At 46.1% G+C, this 24,213-nt stretch overlaps 1 protein-coding gene across 2 annotated transcripts in view; it reads right to left on the reverse strand.

Annotated features, from left to right (window-relative positions):
- The window catches only part of grm4 (glutamate receptor, metabotropic 4), a 109,292-nt gene extending 92,959 nt beyond the window's left edge, over positions 1–16,333 (reverse strand). The window contains exon 1 of one of the 2 annotated variants that reach the window (XM_053850583.1): positions 15,840–16,333. The gene's annotated coding sequence lies outside the window, so the exon portion shown is untranslated. The remainder of the gene's footprint in view (positions 1–15,839) is intronic. The other variant, XM_053850582.1, reaches the window with a different exon arrangement.
- Positions 16,334–24,213: the final 7,880 nt, after the last annotated feature.

A 24,213-nucleotide genomic window follows, 5' to 3' on the forward strand; every position in this document is an offset into this window, starting at 1 on the left:
TTTCCTGATCACAAATGAAATGTTCTGTTAGAGTGCTTTCACACTCGGGGTTCTGTCTCGAGACTGGGAGCCACCAACTCCACAGGGGCACAAGCTCAATGAGTTCCGAGTTGAAAGACTCAGAATTGGGGAATCAACATGAAGCGTGCCAGTCTGACCTTTCATTGAGATGTTACTTGGCAAAGGTGTGGAGGGATGGTGTTGTTGCTGTGTGAGGCGACATGTGTTGACAAGTGATAATTTAGCCGTGGTATCAGTCAGTGCATTACAGCAGCCATGTATTTACCTATGATAATAGCAAGGCTTGTTGTGCAGCTAATTGTTGAGCAATTAATGGCGCTGGTGCGAGTCCGAACATTAATGAGACTAGCATCCTGCGCCTCATGCTGCCGTCAGCATTTGAGCCTGATTTATGATCCCCTCCTCAGCAGCACGAGGTTGAGCAGAACTGCAGAACAACAGAGAGTCTGGCATTGTTTGGCCAACTGTTTAAAGCGTTGAAGTCGGTTGTGTTCTCACAGATGGACACTTGCCTGCTCAGCTCTACACACAGAACTGTTGGAGTCCAGATCTCCTAATCCAGAGCAGCCTTTTTCACCTCATGTGTCCGGAGACAGAGGTGGGCCATATGATGCCATGAAGTCATGACAGTTAGAAGGTGTTGAAGGTGAGGAGATGATCTCATGGATTGGCTGCCATTCTTTCTCTGCACTCTACTGTAGAGCTCCAGTGTGTTGATGCGCTGATCCGTCCCTCAGTCAAAGCAGCGCTGCTGTGGTGCGCGGCGCTCCTCTTCCCACACACTCACAGCCAAGGAGCCACTAACATGGTCAACTTTCAACTGTTTCTAAAGCTGATGCGCCTCTAACTGGACCACACACTTTCACCACAGAACCATGGAGGGAGGGAGGGAGGGAGGGATCCTTGTGGGAGCCACCACCAGGCCAAAGACTGTCTGCACCGCAGAGCTAACAGAGCTAACCTATCTCACTTCCAAACTTTGTTGATACTCATGGACGGTCAAAGTTTGCTCTGTGGTCTATAAGTGGGCTTTGAACAACTAAAATAAATGCGCGAAGAGAGAAAGAATCATTGTTGTTATGAAGCAAGTTCAGGCAAAGACGCCAATTTGATTTGATTTGTCTGGAAACTACAATCACATCATGCAAAAGAGAAGTGATCCCATCCAAACAGTGATTTAAAATCAGTTAATAAATAAATAAATCATGATATATTTTGCCATATTGCCGCCTCTTTCTGGACACATTTGAAACAAAGACATTTTCCACCATTTGTTTCTGCAAATAACCTGGCAAAATTACAAGCCAGTGTCAGTAGCTACACTGTTTCACCATTGAATGGGGATTTTCTGTAGGACTTTTATGTTGCTAGAAAAAAGGTTTATAAACACTGATCCATGCAAAGACCAAGACCAATAAGGGGGACGACACCGAGACCAAGAACAAACCGAAATAAAGAAGCAGAAGTCCACTCTTGGTCTTCTGTGTTGACCACAAATCCAAGTCAAAGAGTCTGGAATTCCATGTCTTTTTTGGCTGTGAGGGGAGCAGGAGAGCGTTTCAGAGAGGAAAAAAGAAATGGGCTCAAGACCTAATTGCGAAATTGAACATGCTGAAAATCAGAATGATGAAAGATGAACAGCTCTGCCCGTTTAAATTTGGAGAAGATTAGCTACTGAATGATCAGGATTACTTGTACAAGTGCTGACAAACACAGAGTGTATCACGCACATGTAGTGGTGAGCTTTGAGGTGAACCAGAGGCTCCCAATTTGGAGTTTTTCCAGGACGGTTTATGATGTCCTTAAAGAACCTTCTTTCTGCTCGCAGCTTTACGAACATGGTTTTCCCATCGCTGTCATAAAGTTGAGGAGAATTTGTTTTTGTTACTGCGTCGCCAGCTGACCGCAGTAATTCCCTGGACACATCATAGTTGACCATTTGCTCCGCAGCTGTACAAGTTCTTCAGCGGAGGTTGAAAACCCAGCACTACGTAGCGCTGTTTAATATTTTAATGGAGACTCCCGTTCTGTGTTTCCTCAGTGTCCTGAAATACTCCTCAGCTGCCCTGTGAACGCCTGCCAGACAGCAGCAGAACTTAAACAGTACTCAGAGCTGCAATTCCTCACGATAGCTCCAAAAAGTTTGACATTTAGCTCCGAGCAAAATATGCTCTCAATGTGAACAAGATGAATTGTCATATTAATCATGCACAATATTAAGAGTTTGCAGGGTCCATGCTTGTCTACTTCAATATTTAAATCTCAGCTCATAGCTCATAATGCAGTTTGACAGTCAATGCTTCGTCACTCAGTGATATTCAGCATGCAGTGATCTGGCTGTGCTTAGCAGAGTACATCATATCTTCAGAGTGGCTCCCCTTGGTTCCTTTTGGGTGGAGATATTTAACGCCGTATCTCAGATTGCAGGTGAAGATGTGCCACCCTCAAATCCACCTTCCCTGTCCTCATCTGTAAAAGACTCTATTGCCTTTGTGACCCGACTTGCCAGGAGAATAATTGAGTGCCACCCCCTCCTACTTTAATTCATTGGGTGAGAGATGTTTTGTTTTTCCTAAAATTGGAAAAGATTAGACTCATAAATTCATCTAATAAATTTGAGAAGGTTTGGGGCTCATTTTTCAACCTACTGGAAAGACTCTCTCTCTTTACTTTAATCCTGGATTAGTTGAAAATTCAAGTTTTTTATGTGTTTTTTTTGTTTAGTTTTTTGTTTTTTTTTTGTTCATTTCGTTGCATTTTATTTTAGGGGAGAAAAATGGTACAATTTTTCCATTTGTATATTGCTCTTGTAGTATTATATGTTGAAAAATCGAACAACAATAAAAGTGAGGGGAAAAAAAGAGTTGCTCACCTCGGTTTCTTAAGCTTATGCAACTCAGCAAAGTGTTGTTTTTCACTGAATCAGCACAATAAACCTGCCAAGTCAATGAGATGCGTGTAACATTCAAAGACCTGTTGAACTATTTAAACCAACATATCAAATCCAGGAAAGTGAAATTTGTGGCCTGAACAAGTGAGACATCACGAGAGACGCTCCGTTTCTAACATATTCCATTGTCCAAGACTGTGTCGGAGCCTCCTGGGCTTTACGTTCCCACTGTTATCCTCCTGGAATAGTAAGTGATATTACCCTTGTACATCAGAAAAAGGATGACCCAAATCCAGCAGGCAACACTGATATTCGATAGAGGGAGAGCGAGAATCAAAGACTGGTGGGAAAAGAGAGAGAGAGGGAGCGGAAGCCACCTTTCTCCACAGGCAGGTGCTCTCGGGAGATGTGTCTATCCGTCTGAGACTGGATAAAATCTCCTACAATGTGCTGCACGCGGTGATCATGCTGCCCCGCCGTCACTAGTCCTTGTCGTCGATTAAGGCGTCTCATCCTCCGTCGGGCCCAGCGCCGGGCCACCTGCACTTTGTCTTGTGACGTGCGTAATTTCCTCCCCACAGTCCCATCTTGATAGTGAGCTAATAGAAACCCTGGTCAGATCTGCTCCTAATGAAGACAGATCCTCCGATGGCCGGCCGCTCACATTTTTATTCCCGCTCTATCGACTTGTTTGAAGAAGATGAGGAGCGTGGCCTCCGACGGGCGAGGACATTGGTGGATGGAATGAATATGCAGAGGAGATTTGCAAGGCTGATTCAAAGTGTGATCCGGATGGCGATGGGCTCCTCGGGGGTGGTCGGACATGACAGTCACACAAGCTGACAAGCAAGTTATCCGTTGGTATTTGAACTGGAAGGACCATTAGCTGGACAGCCTCTCAAAATATGGAGGCATTAGGCAATTTCAATGGTCATTTATGTCAAATTTGAAGCCCATCACTTAAGCCGTTTCACTGTAGCTATGTGGAACTGGAAATGACACGGAGGAGAAACAAGACTTCCTGATGGGGCTGACACGATAAGTTGACGTCATCCATAACGTTGACAACAAAAATCTGTCAATGTCAAAAATCTGTGCGTTGATGCGTCGTGTTGCTGTCGGTGTAAACACACACAGGCCGCAGGATGGGCATCGAGAACTGGTTGTTATTCAGAAGCAGTGAGAAAATATCACATTCTCTGGAATCATGAAGATGTGTTCATTTCTGTTCCTTAAATTGGTTCCTGACTGAGGTCCGACTCCAACTGGCCACCGTCGCTGCATGCCCCTCTCTCCGCCTCACCACCTCCAACTGAGCGCCTCAGTCAGTTCGAGCGGCGACGGGTCGTAGTCTTCAAAAGTGTGGCTTGGTTTTGTTTGTGAAGATAACGCGTCTGAAGGATGAGCAAACCCCTTCCACACCATGGTAAAATGATGAGAGCGTGTTACGTGTTTGGTCTGTGACGCCACACACCCTCCAGCTAACAGCTAGCATGTGGGTTAGCACCCAGCTAACTTGTCGATTTGTTTGTTGTTTTTACAGTGATGTAGTGAAGTGTCCTCAGTGTCTCTCCTCTTAATGATAACCAGAACTGGACTAGTTACTACCTTCACTGAACACATGGTTTTACCTTATCATTCAAATCAGACCTTTTGATGTGGATGTGGATCAGATATTTAACATGAGATACATATGTGTATAGTGATGATTTTAAGTTCTTCTGAAGGACCAATAGAGACCTCAGTTTTTAAGAGCTGGAGCTCTCTGTCCACTGTTTCACGCTTCATGCTTCACAGGGTTGATACATGCTCCAGGGTTTTGTGTCATTATTTTAATATACTTGTTTAATAATGGATGTTGTCATGTATGACAGTGAGATGATTTAACTTCAGGTTAAACAGAAATTCAAAATAGCTCCAAACAAAGGTAGTTGCGATCAGCCGACGAATCGAGAAAGTCATGAATAGATGAGTCAACGACCAAAATAAGCGTCAGTTGCAGCCCTACTTCCTGACGGACCTTCTCATGGAGAGGAGGCTGCAGGATGGGAGAAGTCTCTGGGACATAATGCATAACAGCGCGATGAATGTGAAGGTTTAATAGATCGTGAAAATGGCAACGCCATGACAGAGATGGAGCATTTCATTAGGGAGCCTAAATGGAGTCTTTCGGGGTGGCTGCCGCCGCACTCCAGTCCACGGTGATGAAAGAGTGGCCCTGAGAGTTCCCTCACCGTGCACCTGGATAGATGGCCTCTCCGCCACACACGCTCTTAATTAGAGAGGGAGCTGGCTGAAAAATACCTGCGCTTGTTTATCCACTTGTCTGGAAGGGAGAAAAGCCCTCGCCTCAAACATTGTCCGCGTACGTTTGCTCCGGACTAATCCAGCGGCGGTTAAAATAAGGCGACATGGGCAGATGCTCTCAAGGACGGGATGAATAGATATGGGCAGATGAGTGACAGAAGAAAGTGCCTGCTGGAAGGAGGCGGTCTCTGACTGTCAACAAATATTACGCCCTGCTTTTTGTCTTGGGCAGCCACAATCGTCGCGATGATCGGGACGTGTTATTGGGCCGATCGGCCACTCCGCTTCCGACACCCTCTTTGTCCCCGCCTTTTTCAAGAATCACATGGATACATTTTGAAAATTCAGTCACACAGGAGTTGGAATATAATTCATGAATTAAAGAGTGAAGCCAAATCTGGTGCAGGGCCTCAAAATATCAAACGCATCTCCTGCCAACTGCTAATATTTCCTTTCAAGGAGAAGACGAGCGGAGAAGGAGCCGGAGGCGATGTTGTGTGCATGTTGGTGAGCGTTCTTTTTGTGCACGTGTCAAAGGACCTATCTCCCAGGCTGGGTATTTATTGAGAGACTGGTGCGTCCCCATTATAGCCGTGTCGTAAACAAAGGCAGGATAGTCTATCAGCCAGGCCAGTTGGCGTCATGACGCCTGCCATGAAGCGTCTAAACCTGACAAACCGGGGGCGTCCATGGTGGCTTGTCCCGACTCACATCATGCCTTGCTATAGCCATTCCAAATCTGCGTGAAGATAGCACTTCCTGCTTCCCTTTAAGAGGTGGTGAGGGCAAAGCTTCTCTTATTGCCCTGATAACGTTTGGGTCCTCCAAATGCACGTAAGCTGAGCAATTTAGAGGGATGTGGATGTCATTTCTGGCATGTGGGTTTTCCATGATAACACCCGACTCAGCTAGTTGACCGTGCTGCCGTCCTCTGCTTCTCGCTCTCCTCTCACGTATGTTTTTCTGAGATACACCCCCAATATAAGCTCTGTGTGTATCTGTGTGCAGCTCCACCACACCTCGAAGTGCAGGACATGAAAGCTCAGCTGCACTCCTAATCACTGCTTAGTGTAAATACAGACATCTCATTATACGCCAAGCTGAAAGTGCTGCGTTGGAGGCGGGGAAAGGGCAGCAGCCAGGATTCTCCGGGTAATGGGCTCGGACACATTAGCACAACATTACCTGGGCAGGAGGATCCAACCTTCTGCAGGTCACAAACCAGGCCTCAGATTCTGTGGGAATTCTCATCTTACAAACCCGAATTTGCCTACAGGGAGTCACACTGACCCCGGGAACTCTGCACTTATGCAAAGTCAATATGATTGTGTGTTTTGTTCCGAGCGACGACGTTTGCTTGCTCGTGTTGAGACAAAGCTTCCACTCACATTCGATTCCCGGCTGTGGCTTCAGCTTCAGCTTCAGCCGGGAGGGCTTTGCAATTACTCACACAAAATAGTGATATCTGCTGTATATTGGTCATCGAGCAGCGTGTGTTGTATTGGTCAAAAGACTTTTCACATCCATCTTGCTTTGGTGCGCTGCAGGCTAATGAGAAAATCTGATCTGAAGCGCGGATCTATAAGTGTTCTCTGCAGTGAGGAGCCGGAGGAGAATGAGATTACTGTCGTAAGTCAAGTGCTATGGAGGACTGAAGTTGACTGTTGTGAGAGGGATGTCGTCACATCTTGTGTTGCAGTGAATCACTCACACAGGATTAAACTTCCAGGCCTTTTTTTTTTCGGAAACCACGCGCACGTTCAACCAGTCAAGAGATCCCTTCTGGTCACATGACCAGCTGCTGGAACTCAGATTTGTGTTATGGATTCAAAATCAGACCAAAAATAAAATAAAATAAAACCGTGACAATAGTAACTGATAAATAGATGTCTTAAATTCTAGACTTTATTTTTATTTTGCTCCATTACCAGCAGAGCCGAGCGATGGCTTCTCTGGTGTGAACTACTGAATGGAAATATGCGTTTCAATTTGAATTCAAATTAAATTCCCATTCTATTCATCCCTTCCTCGCTCATCCCACCTGACTGCACCGAGAATTGAATATTTCCTGAACTGTGGCGAACAAACTGTTGAGTGTAATCGCAGCACAGTGGCGGTTGACTGCAGGATTTCGGCTGAGTTCGGCTGTGGCTTCCCACTCCTTTCAATGGCAGGAGATTCCTCCCAGGCGCTGAGGCGCGGGACAAGAGCTCATCTGCACTGGTCTGTTGCAGCCCTGGAGTCATACATTATTGGCAGAGTGGGGGTATTTTTCTCCCCGCTCCTTTCCATCATCTTCCACTGAAGAGATTCATCACTATCTATAATGAAGAATTGTGTCGCTCTCTGCCAACTACTGTTGCAAGACATAGCAATCAAAAGTGGGGCATTTCATGACATATATGTCATGTCATACAGTCATCTGGAGAGTATGATGTGCATGTTCAAGTCTGCACTCATTCCAGCCTTTAAGGACTGGGAACCGTTTTTTAACAGGCGAGGAAGAAAGGTAAAAACACAGGCAGGTGACGGCATCATGCATAACAATATGTATTGATGGGATTTACAAGTTTGGGTTTGATCTTTATTTGTTATGCTTTATTTATGATGTCGAAAGCAACAAGGTGTTGCCAAGAAATTCATTTTGAAACAGGATACGGTGGCTGGAAGCCATGAAAGTGAAGAAGCACCACAGAAATCTGTTCTTTCTCGCGTGAACAGCTGAACTGAATTTTCATTCACAAGTCTCCAGTCACTGTGTGACAGGCAGTTCAACCTCCTTTGTGGAGTTTATTATTGTCCCATGTTGGTCCCACGACGGTTGAAAATGATGGATACACTTTCCATTGTGCACTTTTTTGTGAGTTTATCAGCAGTTATTCATGCTTTAATTGACCTATAATTATTCATTCAACCTTACGATACTGCATCACTTTTTCCCCTATTTATCTGTTTTCCTTTGGCACATCATTTATTTGCTTCGTCGCCCTGAACATGTGCGCAGCAGGTGTTGGTGGCTCCGTGTTTGTGTGGCTTTAATGAGAAGGACTGAGTTGCAAATGACAAACCTTTGACTATAATGGCTCGCATTTAAGCGAAAGCGAGGGGAGAAATAATAGCAATATTTGCCAGAAGTGAAGAACTGGAGCGGAAAATGAAAATAATTGAAATTGGTAGTGGTGGATTGATTTGGTTTGCTGAGGCGCTGAGTTAAGAAAGGACGTGTGAAGCCAAGGCTTCCTGTCTTCTTGCTCATGTGGAGACCTCAGGGGCCAAAAATACGATCAGTTAGTTGATGATCAACGTCTGTCTCTCGGTGGGAGACCTCACGCCGGGTGAAGCTTCTCGAGTTTATCCCCGCGTCTGCACTCATAGACGTGTTGTCCTCCTCCTGACTTCCTCACCTACACATCCCTACTGTTCAGGCCACCTGCCCTGACTAAACCGTGGTGCATTCAAGCACCATTTTAGGAAGTGTCTGCTCCCAAATAGGAACTTCGGGAGATGATATCCAGAACGTTTGTCCACATTTTCTGCACAGACCACATGACTACAGGTATTATTGGGAAATGAAAGGCAGATGAAAGTAGTCCGGATGAATAGAACCCAGGTGAATGAGGATTCACTCGAGCTCTGTCCGTCATCAATCAGAGTGGTTCATTTTTAGAAAAGAGCATTTGTCAGATGTTGAGACTAATGCATCAGCGGAGCGATCAAGCAGCGCAGGCCCACCGTACTTCAGCGAAGGGAAAGCATGATGTATTTAAACAAACAACATGAAGGAGACTGAAGCAGCACACGCAGCTACGTGATTCATTTTGTCAAGGTCGAGGCTCCGATGATGAATGGCTCTCGCAGAAAGGTGGCGATCTCATATAGACTTAACATCAACCTGCGTCAAGTCAGGGTCCCGAAGATGTGGTTGCCCTGTAGCGATGTGTTTGATCATGATCTAGTGCAGAAGCTCACTCCAGAAGAATGTTGGAGGGACGTTCGGATATCCAAGCTAAAACCAAATCGAGTCATTTCACGAAAGAGTAGAATTTTATCCATTCAAAACTGACTCCCTCCGTATCAGAGAATCGTCACCTTCAAATTTAGAGTGAAAGTTTATTCCATTCTCACACACTTCTCACACCCGCTTCAAGTCCTTTCCAGCCAGCAGAAAGTGTGTACATAACTTTCTAAAATTCATACTGTTTGCTCTTTGATCTGAAAAGAAACCCGGGCTTGATAAGAGAAATCTTGCTCTTCCCACGGTGCAGATTCTTTGAGTGTGCTCTGCCTTTGGTTAAATCCTGCTCCACTGTTTAAAATGCAGGCGCATCTCAGCGAGAGACTTAACAAAGAATGGGAAATGCCTGTTAAGACAGACACCAGACAAATATCAATTTAACTTTTCCATTTAGGTCTGTCGAAGAGAGATGTGCTCTGCGTTTCTTCAAAGTTCCACGACGACTGTTGACAGGACGTTTCTGCCGAGCAGCATCTGCTGCGAGATCAGACGGCGCCTCAAACTCTGCAGGAGTGCAGGAAGAACAGAGCTGAACTATAGAAGTTGGAGGTTTTCCAGGATTGCAAGGAGGGTTCCTGCATTAAGGTGTTGAAGAGCCCACCATCTGCTCCTCTGATATCACTCAGCCTACGAGTCAGTGAGGATTTACTCGGTCAGTACGCTGCTAATGATGATCGCCTACAGGTGTGGCGGTGCCAACTCATAAGGACACAGTTACAACAGCTGATGCCAACTCTTTTAATTTGGTCTTGCTGACGGGAAAAGGGACCTGTTCGGGCTGCTCAGTAGACACGCAGCTAAACGTTACGCATAGATCAGGATGTGGGCGGAGCCTTCTGTCTGTGCTCTGCCTTCATTTCGTCCGTAATTCTCCACGTTTCCACTTCGCTTGTTGATATCGACCCAACTGAGCAGAACCACCAGTGTTGCTGTCACTACCCGATACATCGCGTTAATGACGAACACGAAGAAGACATAACAACGGTGGAAATTGCGATATATTGAATGGCCTCTATGTTTAACTGTCTCCGACAACGTCGCCCACATTTTCCTCCATACATTATCAAAACTTCTTCACAGTCGCCATGTTGGTTTTGGAGTTTTTCGCCGTAAGCTTTTGACTCTGGGCTGCTCCCCCGGTGGATGTATTGGTGAACAGCAAGATGTCTTCAGTAATGAGGATCAGTCCGTTGAGCTGAGCCAGGAAGCAAAGCTCTGGATTGAATGCGGCCTCAACATGTTCCTGATGAACAAAAGCTTATGGTATTGACCAAAACAACAAGCGTTTCCTCCACAGAGTGGCCAGAATGATCCACGGGGGGGACATAGACACACTGCAGAGGTTGTGCACCTCTGCTGCTGGGGGGTGTTGGCTGCTGCCCTACCTCAGATAAGTGGGAGGAAATGGATGGTGGATGTCATCTGAGTCATTTATCGGTGTCAGTGGGCCCATGTGTGTCGCTAGATGAGAGTGAATCAGACCGTACTGGCATGTTGCGCCATCTCACGTGAGGAAACTCACCCATGACAAAACATAATGCTAACATGGACTTTAATATGATGACCGGTAGTAACCAACCACAAATATTGGGAGTGTTGAACATGATGCTGTAATACTGCATGATAGTCTTCTCTCAGTGTCACAATAGAGAGACCACCATATCAGATGGATTCACTAATCTTCTCACTGGTAATATTCGATAAGATCTAACCAACCAGGAGATAACCAATACTTGTCATCGCCATTGCATAATCCAGTGGAGTCCAGCATCGTGTCATTCCCAGCTTGGAAGAGATGTGTCATCTGGATCCATCATGCATCGATACATTTCCCTTGCCAAGCGGGAACATTCCTGTCCTCCCATTTAAAAGGCAGACTGAAGTCATTTTCGGCGCGTGGCTGTATAGCATTTCAGAAGAGCAGCGATGAAAATGACACCTTGTCAAACATGTCTTCCTCATGTATAACTGCCTCGCCATGATGAAGAGATGATTCGCCTCATTGTTCGTGCCGTAAATCTTGTAAATTAAGGAGAGTGCCTCTTCATGTCGCCTCTGATTTATGTCAGAACCGCCTCTAATGAAGATGTTCCTCGTGGAGGCGGAGCTGAGCGCTCTGGAGCGTGATATCATGGCGCCACCTGCTTCGTCCTTGAAGGTGTTTCACAGACTTCCGGAAAGTGGGGCGACTGTATGGGCATTTCATTGACTTGGAAGTCGGCAGATACCAACTAGAAATGACTAGAAATAAATTTGCGTGGAGCTGACTGGGGCTAAATACTGGAACTGATATGAATATTAACATATACATTGAGGCTGGGAAGACGGTTATTGACACAAATAAAGATGAATCACATGTATTTTTTGGGTTTTTTTTTTTTCATTTTAAGTGCACCACACTATTCAATGTGATTTCATAAGACACTGGATGAGACTGAACTGATGGATGCAAACTTTAAGTTCAAAAAAACTTCAGGACAGAAGTATAAAAGTGGAACTGAAGCACGATATTTACTTGGCTATTTGAAGTAACAATACATAAGGAGAGGTGATTAAGTTCAACAATTAATTGACCTGAATATATATAATAATTTCATAAGATTTTCTGAGAGAAAATATATTTTTGAAAAGTTAAGTGTATTTTTCAATTTCAATGCAAAATATGTGCGATTTCAGAAACATTTTTGACACATCATAAAATTTAAATGCAGCTCAGTATGGATAGGAAAATATGTATGTTGCATTATTCATAATTCTAGTCTGGGCTCATGGGTCAGTCAGGGGCTGTTCAGGTGGCCCACGCAGTCGCACAATGCCCAGGTCCCAGCGCCACCTGCAGTCGATGTCCATGGTGCTGAACGTTACTGTCCTGAATTAAGCTTCCATTTTTTTCATGAATAAAGTGTGTTGCAGTTGAAATATGGTTCAAAGGAATATGAACTTGTGTTAAGAGGTTTGGGAAAAGGCACACAGTGGTCACAAAAACGCTCCCATTTTCACCTAATTCAAGTACATTTGTTTGGCTAGAGCACCACGTACAGTGCTGTGTGTTGAGGAAGTAGGACCCATCAATAGATCATGACTGGCTTCATCATATCTGAAATACACAGAACAGCATCAATGTCTATCAATTCTTATGGGGGGGGGGGGCACAAGATCCCGAGTTATGAGGACACTGTGGTGATCTGTTGTGGATAAAAGGCAGCTGAGATGAAAGGCGTACCTGTAAGATAGATAGTCTATGGTCATGAGTTTCAAACAAGCCAACGGAACTGGGATGGCTGGTTTCTCCTTTGGAGACAGGCTGAGTAAAGGGAACTGCCTCTATCTTAACTGCCGGAGTGGCTGCAGTGCAGTGTGGGCCGGCACATCAAGCAGACAAGCTTGATAAATCCATGATCATTTCTAGAACAATTTTAGAGCTTCCCGCTTCTCAAGCTTAAAAATAAAGCTATTTCACCAACGTCTTACTCTTCAGATATTTCCCCATCGAAAACATGGTTCGGGATTATCCACATCTCCTGAAAGAACGCAGAGTGAGAGCCAGCAGTAAAACAATTCACCAAAGAAAGGCTTTGGAGGAGAGAAGTGAAAGGATTACCAAGAAGAAGAATCATCAGTTTAGAAAATAGGATTGTGACAAGTGTGTGTCCAGCGGATGTGGTGTTGTTTCGGAGAGTGTCGGCCTGTGGTCAGCACAGCGAGGCCACACCGATGGACAAACAGGAGGAGAAGTAGAGGAGGTGATCCAGAGTGTGGACACTGTGATCAGACAACACTGATAAGAAACAACAGAGAAATTGCTTTTGTAAACTTCCATCACTCTCTCTCTCTCTCTCTCTCTTTCAAACACTGGAATCATTTTCTTTTTCCATGAGTCTTTCTTCAGCTGCCCGCACCGGCGAGTCATTTATCTTGGTCTGTTCTTCAGATGTCACACTATCTCGCAGCAGCTCAGGGAATGAATTGCAGAAGATGCTGGGAATGACAGTGAACGCATCTCGGGTGATTGCAACACGAGCAGGTGAGCGCCAAAAGAGGAAGCTGTTCCGGGTGAACTGTTGCTCAGTTGCTTCATGAGATTTTGGTGTGAGAAAGTAGCTGGAAATGAGGAAGGACGCCCCCCGCACGCTCCTAAATATCCAGGTATTCCCATTAGACGGTTGCATTTTGCAATTCCAGCGACTTCTTTCTTCCCTGTCACGATAAATTGAGCAGTAATTGTCTCTTTTCCCAGAAGTGATCCTCAGGGGCAATGGTTTCTCAGAGATTGCATTCAAATCACTCCCCCCATCAGCGGCGCCTACGTTGAACTATGGCCTCAGCACTCGCCTCGACGGCGGAACTGAAACACCATTGGTGGTTTCTGGTGGGGGGTTGGTGTGGGCTCGTGTCAGCGCAGGGAAAACAACTGTCTGCTTCAAAAAGAGAGGATGAAAGTAGTGTAAAAATCTGTGATGTTCACAGAGAAGATAACATGAAATGGGGTATTACAATTATTAAGTGTGTTGAACTCCAACATTATAAAACAATACATTTTATTTTGTCAAAAATGATAATTATGAACAGTATTATGTTCATACGGTAATTGCATTTCAGCTCCCTAAGCGTAGCCAACTCCTGGCCCGGGGGCCAAAGCCAGGCCGACACGTCTTTTTATGTGGCCTGAAAGAGTTTGACTCAAAATCTGATTCGAATTTACCCCAGTACGTGTTGATTGACACCAGCGAAAGCTCTGCTGCGCAACATGCATCAGGTTATTGATGCTGACAGTTGACTAGTAACCTCCAACATCAGGAAAATGTGGGTTGTGGCAATTTCAAGTGGAAGTAGATCCGTCTCTTTATATATAACCGAGCCCTAAATTTAGCTCCTCATGATTAAAAGCCTCACATTTTGTATGTTTTGTATGGACACCCTTTACTCTAGAGGGTTGTAGGTGCCTCTCCCAGGGACTTCAGAGGAGGGGTCTCCTGTACACAACAGTCCATCACAGTGCACGTGTACACTGACTATCACACTCACACACACTCAAACCTACGGACAACTTTGAGTCACACACTTTTTTGGATAGTGGGAGGAAACCGGAGTCCCACGAGGAAACAAATATTTTTCTTTTCACTAACCACTGCTCTCAATAATCATATTATTTACGACATTTTTTTTTAATGGCTTCACAGGAATGACAGTGACAGTTCAAAATGTCACAAGGTTTTTGTTTACCTCCAGTTACTCATGTCACAGCATGTTGATTTGTTTGAAATGAACCCAAAGTCAAGAAGGCGTCGCTCCGCTCTGACTTGAACTGAACAGTAGTGATCTCATCTGTAGTGGAGTATTGCTGTGCGACTGTAAATCCACCATGTTTGAACTGTATTGGGAGGTTTTGTGAGTTTGTTACCGTGGTGCTGAGTGACTGGAGAAACATCCGGATGCTGTTCCGTGCTTGAGTTATGTGAGCATCATGCGATTGCACAAGTTGCATGTACGATCGGGTTTGATGTCCAATTTCTAACCCTGCTGAACGAAATCCTAGCGAAATGCGGTTCTGTTGTGCACAGATTTTTGATGAAAGATACTGCGTGTGATTGACATCCGCCTGCCTGAAGTGATTTTTATTCATGAGTTGAGTCATCTGTGAAGCAGTTTCCTTTAGAATAGCCACATTTAAAGCCTCCCTGTCGCCTGTTTCGAAACACCTTCCTTGCTTAAATACGTCGCTTTAGTGGCTGAGGACGGGTCTTTCCAGGCTGTTTGTTGTGGATTTGAGTTGGACTGAGCGTGGTCTCTGCTCCAGCTCCGGAAGACTCTCCTGTACTTCCACCACACTGTATCCTGCTGTGGATTTTTGTAATGACGCCTGATGGTTTTATTTCTAATTGGTGGCCTCACTCACTTCATTTCTTCCTAATTGATACCCGCAGAGGTGCTGGAGGGCCAACGACTGCGAAAACCTGCAGCAGCAAAACACCAGAGTGCCATAAAAGTGCCTAATTGGAGAGCGCAAATACTGCAAGTACACGCACAAATCTGCATGAACACATGTCCCATTACATGAAGGCAGCCCGCAGAGGTGCTTTAGCGTGACTTATGGACACAAACGTGTTGTTTTCGTCAGCCTGAGAGGCAACTAATGCACGTTCCCTGACGGTCATGCATCATCCAGTCAGGCGTCACCGCTCCATATGACCCACAGGGGCGTCATGTCTCACTGGGAAACGATTCAACAGCGAGATGGATGGCTCCGGAGACGAAGCCCTGATGTGTGGCGCGAGTCTCGGCGCGTCCGTTCGCTGGGCTCGCTGAATTGCATCCCTCACAATCGCAGCATTGATCAGACAATTTAGACGCCGTGGTGGAGGGAGACAACACAAAGCTGGGGCCGAGGGGCTTCCGAGGGGGGCTCCCACAAAAGCCTCCTCTGTGTGCCTCCCTCGTGAACGGTCATCTGTTGAGTACGAGAGCGCGCTCATCCCTCGCTTCGTGAAGTCAGAACCACAGCGCCGGAAAGTTACGCACTGTTTCTCAGGGCTCTTCACAGATAATATTCCAGAATATCGGTGGTCAGAATAGCCCCCAAACTACTCTGAAAATACGCAGTCTTACCGTGGAGGCGTCCGCCGAAAAGTCAGGCTGCGGCAGAAGAGAAGAACTTGGCTTCCTCCCGCGTCTTAGTCCGCTCGCTCCGTGCGCCAAAACCGGGGAGAATTGGGAAGAATTCCCGCGTGGGAAGTGAGCGAACGGTCGCTGGTGGTGTTCACGCAGAGGTGCAGGTACTCCCACAGCAACGCATCTCCGCGATCGTGGCTCGCCGTCCAGACGCGAGTGGTCCTGATGAGACTCCCCCACTTTCTTCTGCTCCTGCCTCTTCTTCTGTCTGCGCCCACTCCACTCTTCCCTCCCACTATTGAGAGGAGCCCCGCCGGCGCTCGCTGCTGCCTCGAAGTGAACACCGGAGGAGGAAATAAGCATCCATCGGAAGGTTTGCAACTAGACACCAGGTGTGGCGTGGGGATCAGCCAGAGGTGTGGGTCTCAATTCTGGGTGCTGCCGTCGGTTTTATTGTGCAGCTTTGTTTTAGTAGACTAGATTCTCCGTAGTCAGCAAGTTAGAAGACGAGCGTCGTGGATTTTCGTTGCGGTAGGGATCTCGTGGCGCCGACTCATGGATGAGGAGCCGCACTGCAGCCGCTCAAGCTTCTGAACGAGTCGGTGATGCACAACCTCTGCCGGTTGAGACTAAAGACAAATCTGTTGGTTCGGATGATTATGTTCATCAAATAAGAGGATTTTTCATTTTTAATTTTTTTGTTTTTTTTCCAACAGTCTCGCGGTGTTCCTTAATGTATAATGTGTGAGCATCTGTCTGCAAATAAAGCTGAGGAACGTAGTGATTGTTGGTGGCCAAACTAATATTTGATCAGCGCTCATTACCTCAGAGTGGCAATAACCAGCAGTGAGAGGATGGACGTGGAAAGAGGGAGGCAAACCTCACACCAGCCCACAAAAGTCATGGGCTCCCCATTGACCTCAGTCCCCACAAGCAGCGCAGCACATTTGGAGTGGTCATAATGTTATGTGTTGATATGGATGTGTCGAATATGTAGGCCCAGGGAGGCGTTTTTATTTCAACTCAATTGCTAATGGAAAGGTTGAACCTGACGTTTTCAGTCATGATGCCAGGCGGGGCCTTTCATTGTGATCCTGACTCAGTTACAGCTGACTTCACTGCTTCATGTAGCCGCCGCCCCATCGGACTAAATGGTTCCCAGCTCTACCTACTGTTAGCACCGTTCCTGGATTCAATATTTCAACATATTTGCCTCATCTGATGCCTCCTTCACCCTCTGATCCATCAAACAGCGTGTTCCTTTGATCTTCTCCGTCCCTCGGTGTGTTCACTCTCAGTGGGCGCCGATGGAGCTCTGTCGAGCTTCCACTGCTCTGCGCTAAAATCCAGCGATTGAAAAAGGCGCGTTCGCACATCCCGCCCTCGAAGTGCCGTTCCGCTTTCAATTATGACCTCAGATGCTCCCAGAGGTAGTTTTCACTTCTTCACCGGCATCGATGTTATTTATATGTTATCACTTTGGCTCTGATTGCGGCTATTGATCGATCCGTCCGACGGCTCGCGCCGCATTAGTCCACTAATGAGTGAACAGTATATTATCCTCCTGCAGCCGGCGATTCCTTGCTTCTTGTTCAAATAAGAATTCATTTGTGCCAGGGTCAGTCGTGCTGTTCACGTTCGGAGCCTGTTTGTCGGCGGATTTACCGAGTCAGGGAACTTGGCTTCTCATGAAGTATTTAGATCTGGTTATACTTTTTTATCTGGCCTCCGCCTCTCACAGCCGTTTGATAAATAATGTAGAGCAGCTTTTTGTAAACTCCTAGGTCACTGCATGTATCTTCTTGTCGCAACAAATTCTTCCGGACAAACTCAGCGACGCCGGTGTGTCCTGTTGTCTCATTATTTACTGTCCATGTGAATGCACTCTTGCTCGTGTTCCGGCACGTGTACTGTCATGTTCTTCAGACTGTTGAAAAGAGCATCCGTGGTTATGTTTGTAGCATCTCAACCCTCTCAAAACGGGTCTTCAGTGAATCCTCTAAGACCACTGGAGAAGGGTGGATTGGCTGCAGTCGGGTGTGTTGTTCAAGAGCGATGGAAGAAAGAGTGGCAGGTTGATCGACAAATTCTCGCCACCTCTGAGTAAGTGCCTCATTGTGAAGTGCAGAAGCCAGCATGAGCTTTCGCCATATCTTGTCTGGAGTGGATCTCAGGACTCCCATGCCCTTTATTCGAGAACGTTTCCTCCTTGTCCAGGCAACAGGTCAGCTTGTCTTTGGTCTGACAACCGCAAGTTAACTCAACTCTGAGTTCAGTCTCATTCAAAGCCATGTGTTTGGAAAATGAGCTCCTCCTCCTTGGTCTGTGTTGGCTTGTGTTTGTGAGCACTGGGTGGCGCTGAAGTCACCTTCCTGCATTGCAGGTTGAGCCTTTAAATTGAATGAAATATTCCCCCAAGATCCTCCCTCGACTGTGCGGCATGTTGGACTCGACAGTGGTTTAACTAAAGGTTCCTGAAGTCGGCTCATGGTCGATATAGTGCCTAAAGATGTGGCACCGTGAGTGAAGCTCAAGGTACGTAAAGTACTGCGTATGTTAATTAACATCACAAGTAACAAAGCAAGAAGCGCTTATTAAGATCGATGTATCCTGGGTTTGAGAGAGGCGGTACTTTTGCCATCCCTTTTCCTCAGTGCCACTGTTTCCAAACCATACAACGTTGCTGGCCTCACCACCCTTTTGGACACTTTCCCTTTTGTCACACATCCCACCTGACACTTTTCTCCAATGATTCCACCCTGCCTGCACCCGCTTCTTCACCTCCCTCTCACACTCTCCATGGCCCTGGACAGTGGAGCCTCAGTACTTCAAACCCCCCCCACCTTCTTTATCTCTGCATCCTGTAACTTCACCTGTCTTTCACACACATGGATTCCGTATTGTTAAACCCCAGTAATAATCCCAAATGATCTGCGCAGTAATGAATGTTATGTATGTTATCAATAGTTTGAATGACTGAATTTGTGACAGAACGCTCCAGCTTGAATAAATCATCAGAGCAGTAACCCAAGTCGTCTATTTCACCTTGCAAAGTCCCACCAGTTGAGGCGCATGAATTATTCATCCCCCTCAATCATGATCCAACCAGACAGGGTGGGCACCAAGACTGGATTATCTCTCTGCTGCTTGGGCAGCGTCTTCTGCGTCCAGCGCCAGACTTTTGTTTGGATCAATGGAGGCCAATCTGGACTGTCTCTCCCCATGTCAGAAGTGATGTGCTTCACACTCCATACGTCTGGGTTGTGCTCCTGCTGGTGTTTAAGACGGAGAGAATCAGGCTGGATCGCAGTCTGAGCCGATGATCTGCCTCCAACAAAGATGACGTTTTTGTCAATAACCCCAGCTTCAGACTTATTAAAACAAGATAATCGTTTCATTTTCTATCTTGAAATATTCTCAGAGCAGCTCGGCAGAGAAGTCCGAGTTAAAACAGTTCAGTTAAAAACACAACAATCCATAGGCAGAGCAGTAAAGCTGCACAGCAGAACAGCAGAATGAACCCAGGTGCCAGGAAGGGGCGATGAAATGAAGAACTAAAGTCGTCACGGCCCCAGCAAAGCTGTCAGTTAGCAAACACTGAGCCAAGAGAAGAAGCACGCCGCCATCTGCGCTCGCACCTACTGCCGCAGCAGATGCTTAATGTGCGACATAATCGCGCCAAAAACAAGAAAATAAAACGACAGCGTGAACCTGCCATGTATGAATGGAGTCTCATGTTGACCTTCTCCATCACATGAGTCTGTGATCTCCTCATCAAAATAAGCTGCTCACACAGCACATTCTTCCAACACACACACACAGAGGAAGACACAGTTATGTGTCTCAGCCAGTCTGGGGGTTTGGGACTGGGCACTGGAGCCCTGGGCGTCTGGCTGCGATGGGATGAGCATCCTGTCTGGAAGCAGCAGAGCCGCAGATGCTCCCAACTATAGGCGGCGGCTTGGAAGAAGTTCCTCAACATGGCTGACTGAAAGAGATTTGGCTCTGAGATAATGTGATCACAGGGTCAGTTGACCCTAAAAGTACGGACACATTGAATAACAGAATCAACAAAAACTACCCTCTCACCCGAACAGATGATGTTCTACACCTGCTCAGCGCTAAAAAAAAAATAAAAAAATACATACTAATAATACTAATAAATGAAACACAATATATATACTAAATATATTGTGACATTAAAGTAGTACTATGACCAGATGCCATCTGTAATTCTTCATTGCTGTAATGGCCTAAAAAATAAAAACACATTTCAACAAGTACACAAATGTACTCGCAGTCTTCAGAGGTCCTTGTTTAGAACATTCACTGTTGTGAAACTAGTTCATCAGTTGAACCACAAATTACAAACCACAACCTGAAAACAAGCTATAATGCTTGTCTCTTGTATCATATTGTAAAAAGCCCTGCCTGTCTCTCGAGGTTAAATCGATGTGCTACTGCAGTCAGACTTGGACTGTATTTTTTGTGATGTCTCCCTCTGTGGTTACTGGTACACAACACACATCTGGATCACACCTTTGAACTCCGCTGTGTCCACTGCCTTGGTGAAAACCGGTTTGAAAAAAACACGGGTCTCACGATGCGAAGGCAAGTTTGGAACCTGTGAAAACATCTCACTTTTCCGTCGATCAGGCCAGTCAGTCTTTGATGGCAACATCGTGGCGCATACATTGTGTGCGTGTAATCCACTTCAGAGGAGTGTTTGCTGAGGCCGCCAAGAGCCTTTGTCAGACACTGAGACTCTCTGTCGGGATAACACCACCAAACCGCCTTTACAATCTCAGCCAGCGGGATCAGGCATGTTTGGTTTTAATCCCCGCAGGCAACTGCAGCCACTTGAATAGACCCAACCTGTATGTGGAGCCGGAGCATCCTGAAACGAACCCCAGCAAATATTCACACGTAGAAAAAAAAAAAAAAGATATTTATTCCAAAGGATTATCTCTGGCCGGCTGTACACAAAGCACCTTTGAGTTTACACAGACTGAACTGCGGAAATGCAAATACCTTTGAATGAGCCTCCTCTAATCAGCCTGGAAGATGAACCTCCGTGGTCACGCGGAAACTTCAAATAAAACGCTGGTCCGAATAGGAAGCCGACAATTCCAGCTTATCTTAATTGCTTTTTTGACTTGATATTTCTCAGCAGTCCATCAAAATAAACTTCCTTTGAGCCCCAGAGAAAGTGTTTTATTTACCTTTCACAGTTGCTTTCTGGAGGATTAGCGCTGCTCAACTGTATTAAGTATAAACCTGGAAGACATTTTCTCTTTATAAAATATTCATGTGTATTTTATTAGCCGGCCGAGGGCCGTGTTCTTCACGGCTTCATAGGACGCATTACAACGTGGAACCGATTCCACCCCACAGTTCAAGGCTCGACTTGACAAGTGGTGGGGAGTCTGAAGGTGCTGCGTCTCTGTCAGCAGCCTCATTGTCATGTGCTGTGTGCTTCCTGCTGGACAGTTGCGCTGAGACTCAGACAGCATGAGCCGACAAGAAACTATTTTCAACTGGCCCCCACACCCTCCACCTCAGACTCACCAGTACCTGCTTTCATCTTTGATGAAACATAAAGCAGGTCAGTTTAACCTGCAGTGTTTAGCGTGATTTCATTGTTGCTCAAAACAGTGTTCGGTTCGCCAGCCTCCACAATTACAGGAGCCAGACGTCTCTGCTTTCAACGGGGCCTGCGCGGTATTTCCCACTCAGCAACTTTTTATGGTGTTTCTGAGTGCTTGGGCGCCGCCTGGTTGGTTTTCAGCTACTTTGTCCTTTATGTAATGCCATAAATTCCCATTTGTGTTGAAGCCAGGGCTCTGTCACATCCGCTCCTGGACTTGATGGTTTTAGACATCATGAAAAATTGGGTGGCCACCTGAGCTTTGGTGGGACAAATTCCTCAGCCGTGTCCTGGCTCGAGGCCGTTGACCTCCCGCATGGGTCCTCCAAACAGAATTTTTATTCTGTCTGTACCAGAGATTACACTTCACACACTTGAAGGGCCACATTAGAATCTGTAACGGTTGTGAGGGGCCAGCATCAAAAGAAAGAGAGCGATGACTACAAAACATGACGGAAAATATGAAATGCAATGCAAGAAGTGTAAATATTTCATTTTATATCCACTTAATTTGACAATAAATCAACTATAGACCAGGCGTTCAAGATAAAGAGGCAATTTATCAAATCCAAATATATTTTCAGTATATAAGAAAAACACATAACGGCCAATGAAAAGAAGAAAATTGTAGTCTGAAAACAAGAACATGCTATATTTACAGCTGAAGTGGTGGTGGTGACTAAAAGAGAAAGAACGAAAAAAGGCAGAAAAATTAAGACATTTTACTTGTAGTTCTAGTCTGACGTCAAACGGGCCACGAAAGTACAGACATCTGGCCGCATATGGCCCCCGGGCCGCACTTTGCCCTGCTCTGGTCTATACCAATGGCCGATTTTGTGAGACTCCAAAAGGCTTTTTTTTCAGTTGTGCACACAAAAGCTCAACCTTTTTGTTGTTTATAAATCTCATAAGTAAGTGTTTTAGTAAGTTTTAAAGTGTGCCACAGGCCAGATATCTTCCTTTGACCTTTCCTCAGTGCTCTCAGTTATCGTGCAGAAGAATAGATGTTGATTGACTTGGGGCATCGGAGCCCTCCACTGGAGCCCCTTTTCAGCACCTTGCAGAGGTGTTTGACTGTTGCTGCTGGGCCTCCTCCACACTCCCAATCCCCTTGAGGGTTTGTCTATTTTTATTCCTCATGATGTCCAATCATTTCCCTTCAATACTGTGTGTGAATGTCCTTCCTGTTTGGACAGAAGATCTTGGTCCTATGTGTGAAAACATTCTTTATTCGTGGATGAAATAAGATGAAACGTTGTCATAATTCGAGCAGATGTTTCGGCCATGCATCGGTGCCGGTGCTGCCGTCGTCTCTCCATCCTCTGTTTTCATCGGAGACTGGAAACTATGAGACTTAAAGATGTGGTTTTGAAGGTGCCATCTTTAAGTCCAGGTGAACTCCAGTTCCTCTCTTGGAGACAATGGAGTAGGTTCAACTAGAAGCTTGGTCATCCAGGAGAGACCTGGAGGAGGTTGCAACAAATGGCGTTGTTTGATAGCAAAGATTGGTGAGAGTGAAGATGTGAGATGATAGTGATGATGACGAAGATGGGTGTGATGTTCATGATGATGGGATGAAGAAGATGATGATGATGATCCGGTGGTGATGAAGATATGATGAGGGTTTGATGGATGATGATGGAGAGAAGATGAAGATGAAGATGATGGCGACAACAACGATGAAGGCATAATAACAATGGACTTGTTTATTCTCAGAGACGCAGACGTGGAGGTGATGATGATGACGATGATGTGAAGTACAAAAACACCCCTGTCTGAAGGAAACCCGAACTCATTCTTTGCTTTCTCTGCCCAGCTGCGCTTCTTCTCAGACCTCTGTCCTGTTGGACTCACTGGTTCACATGAAACCCCTGTCAGTCAGCTTCTCTCCTGCAAACAGGAAGTGAGTTGTCGTCTGCCGCTCAATGAAAAGGCTGAACATCTGCCAGTGTGTGGAGCTGTTGTCGGATGTTGATCTGTGACTAGGTTTACTGCACAGAAGCAAGAGCCCCCTCTGCATGATGAGATGTTCAGACACCGCTCTTCGCCACTGAAGTGCGAGAAGACTCTTATCAGGCCTCACTTCTCTCTTTTCTGTGAGCAGCAGCCATGGAAGGTGGAAGTGTCGCCACACGTGCGTGAGAGTGTGTGATGAAAGATCTGCTGAAAAGCCCAGTCAGACAAGACAATTTCATGAGTCTGTGTTTATCAGGCCAAGCTAAACTCATGTCCTTTACTGTGGCGATGACAAAAGAAACTTCCTCAACTTGGGGACTCAGCCTGACCTTTACACTTAGCTTGGCTGGAAATGCCACCTCCTCCAGTTGGCGCAGTGAAACGAGTCTCGAGAGTTTTGGAGAAAGGCCGAGTTGCTTCTCTCTTGACCCGCGCTGAAGACGTCCGGAGCGTCAGACGTCCACCAAGACTCTCCTCCAATTATCCCTCACCTGGCCTCCCGCGCAACACTCTCCCTGACCTTTCTGCCGGACACCTCTGTGATGGAGGGATCTGGGTCATTACCGCCACTTGTCTGTGGCCAGCTTCTCTGCTCTGCTTTGGTCGGCCAGTCTTTCAGGGGGGTGTAATTATGGGCCGTGGTGCTGGAACGTGTCACAGTTTGGGCCGCGCCTGGTGTCCTCCTGCCCTTTGAGTGGGCCTCATTAACCTTCCTCAACTCTGCTGCTCCATGTTCCCTGAGAGAGCGTATGGAGATGAGTGATGACC

Source organism: Synchiropus splendidus, chromosome 18 (assembly GCF_027744825.2).
Source record: "Synchiropus splendidus isolate RoL2022-P1 chromosome 18, RoL_Sspl_1.0, whole genome shotgun sequence".
NCBI classification, from domain to species: domain Eukaryota; kingdom Metazoa; phylum Chordata; class Actinopteri; order Syngnathiformes; family Callionymidae; genus Synchiropus; species Synchiropus splendidus.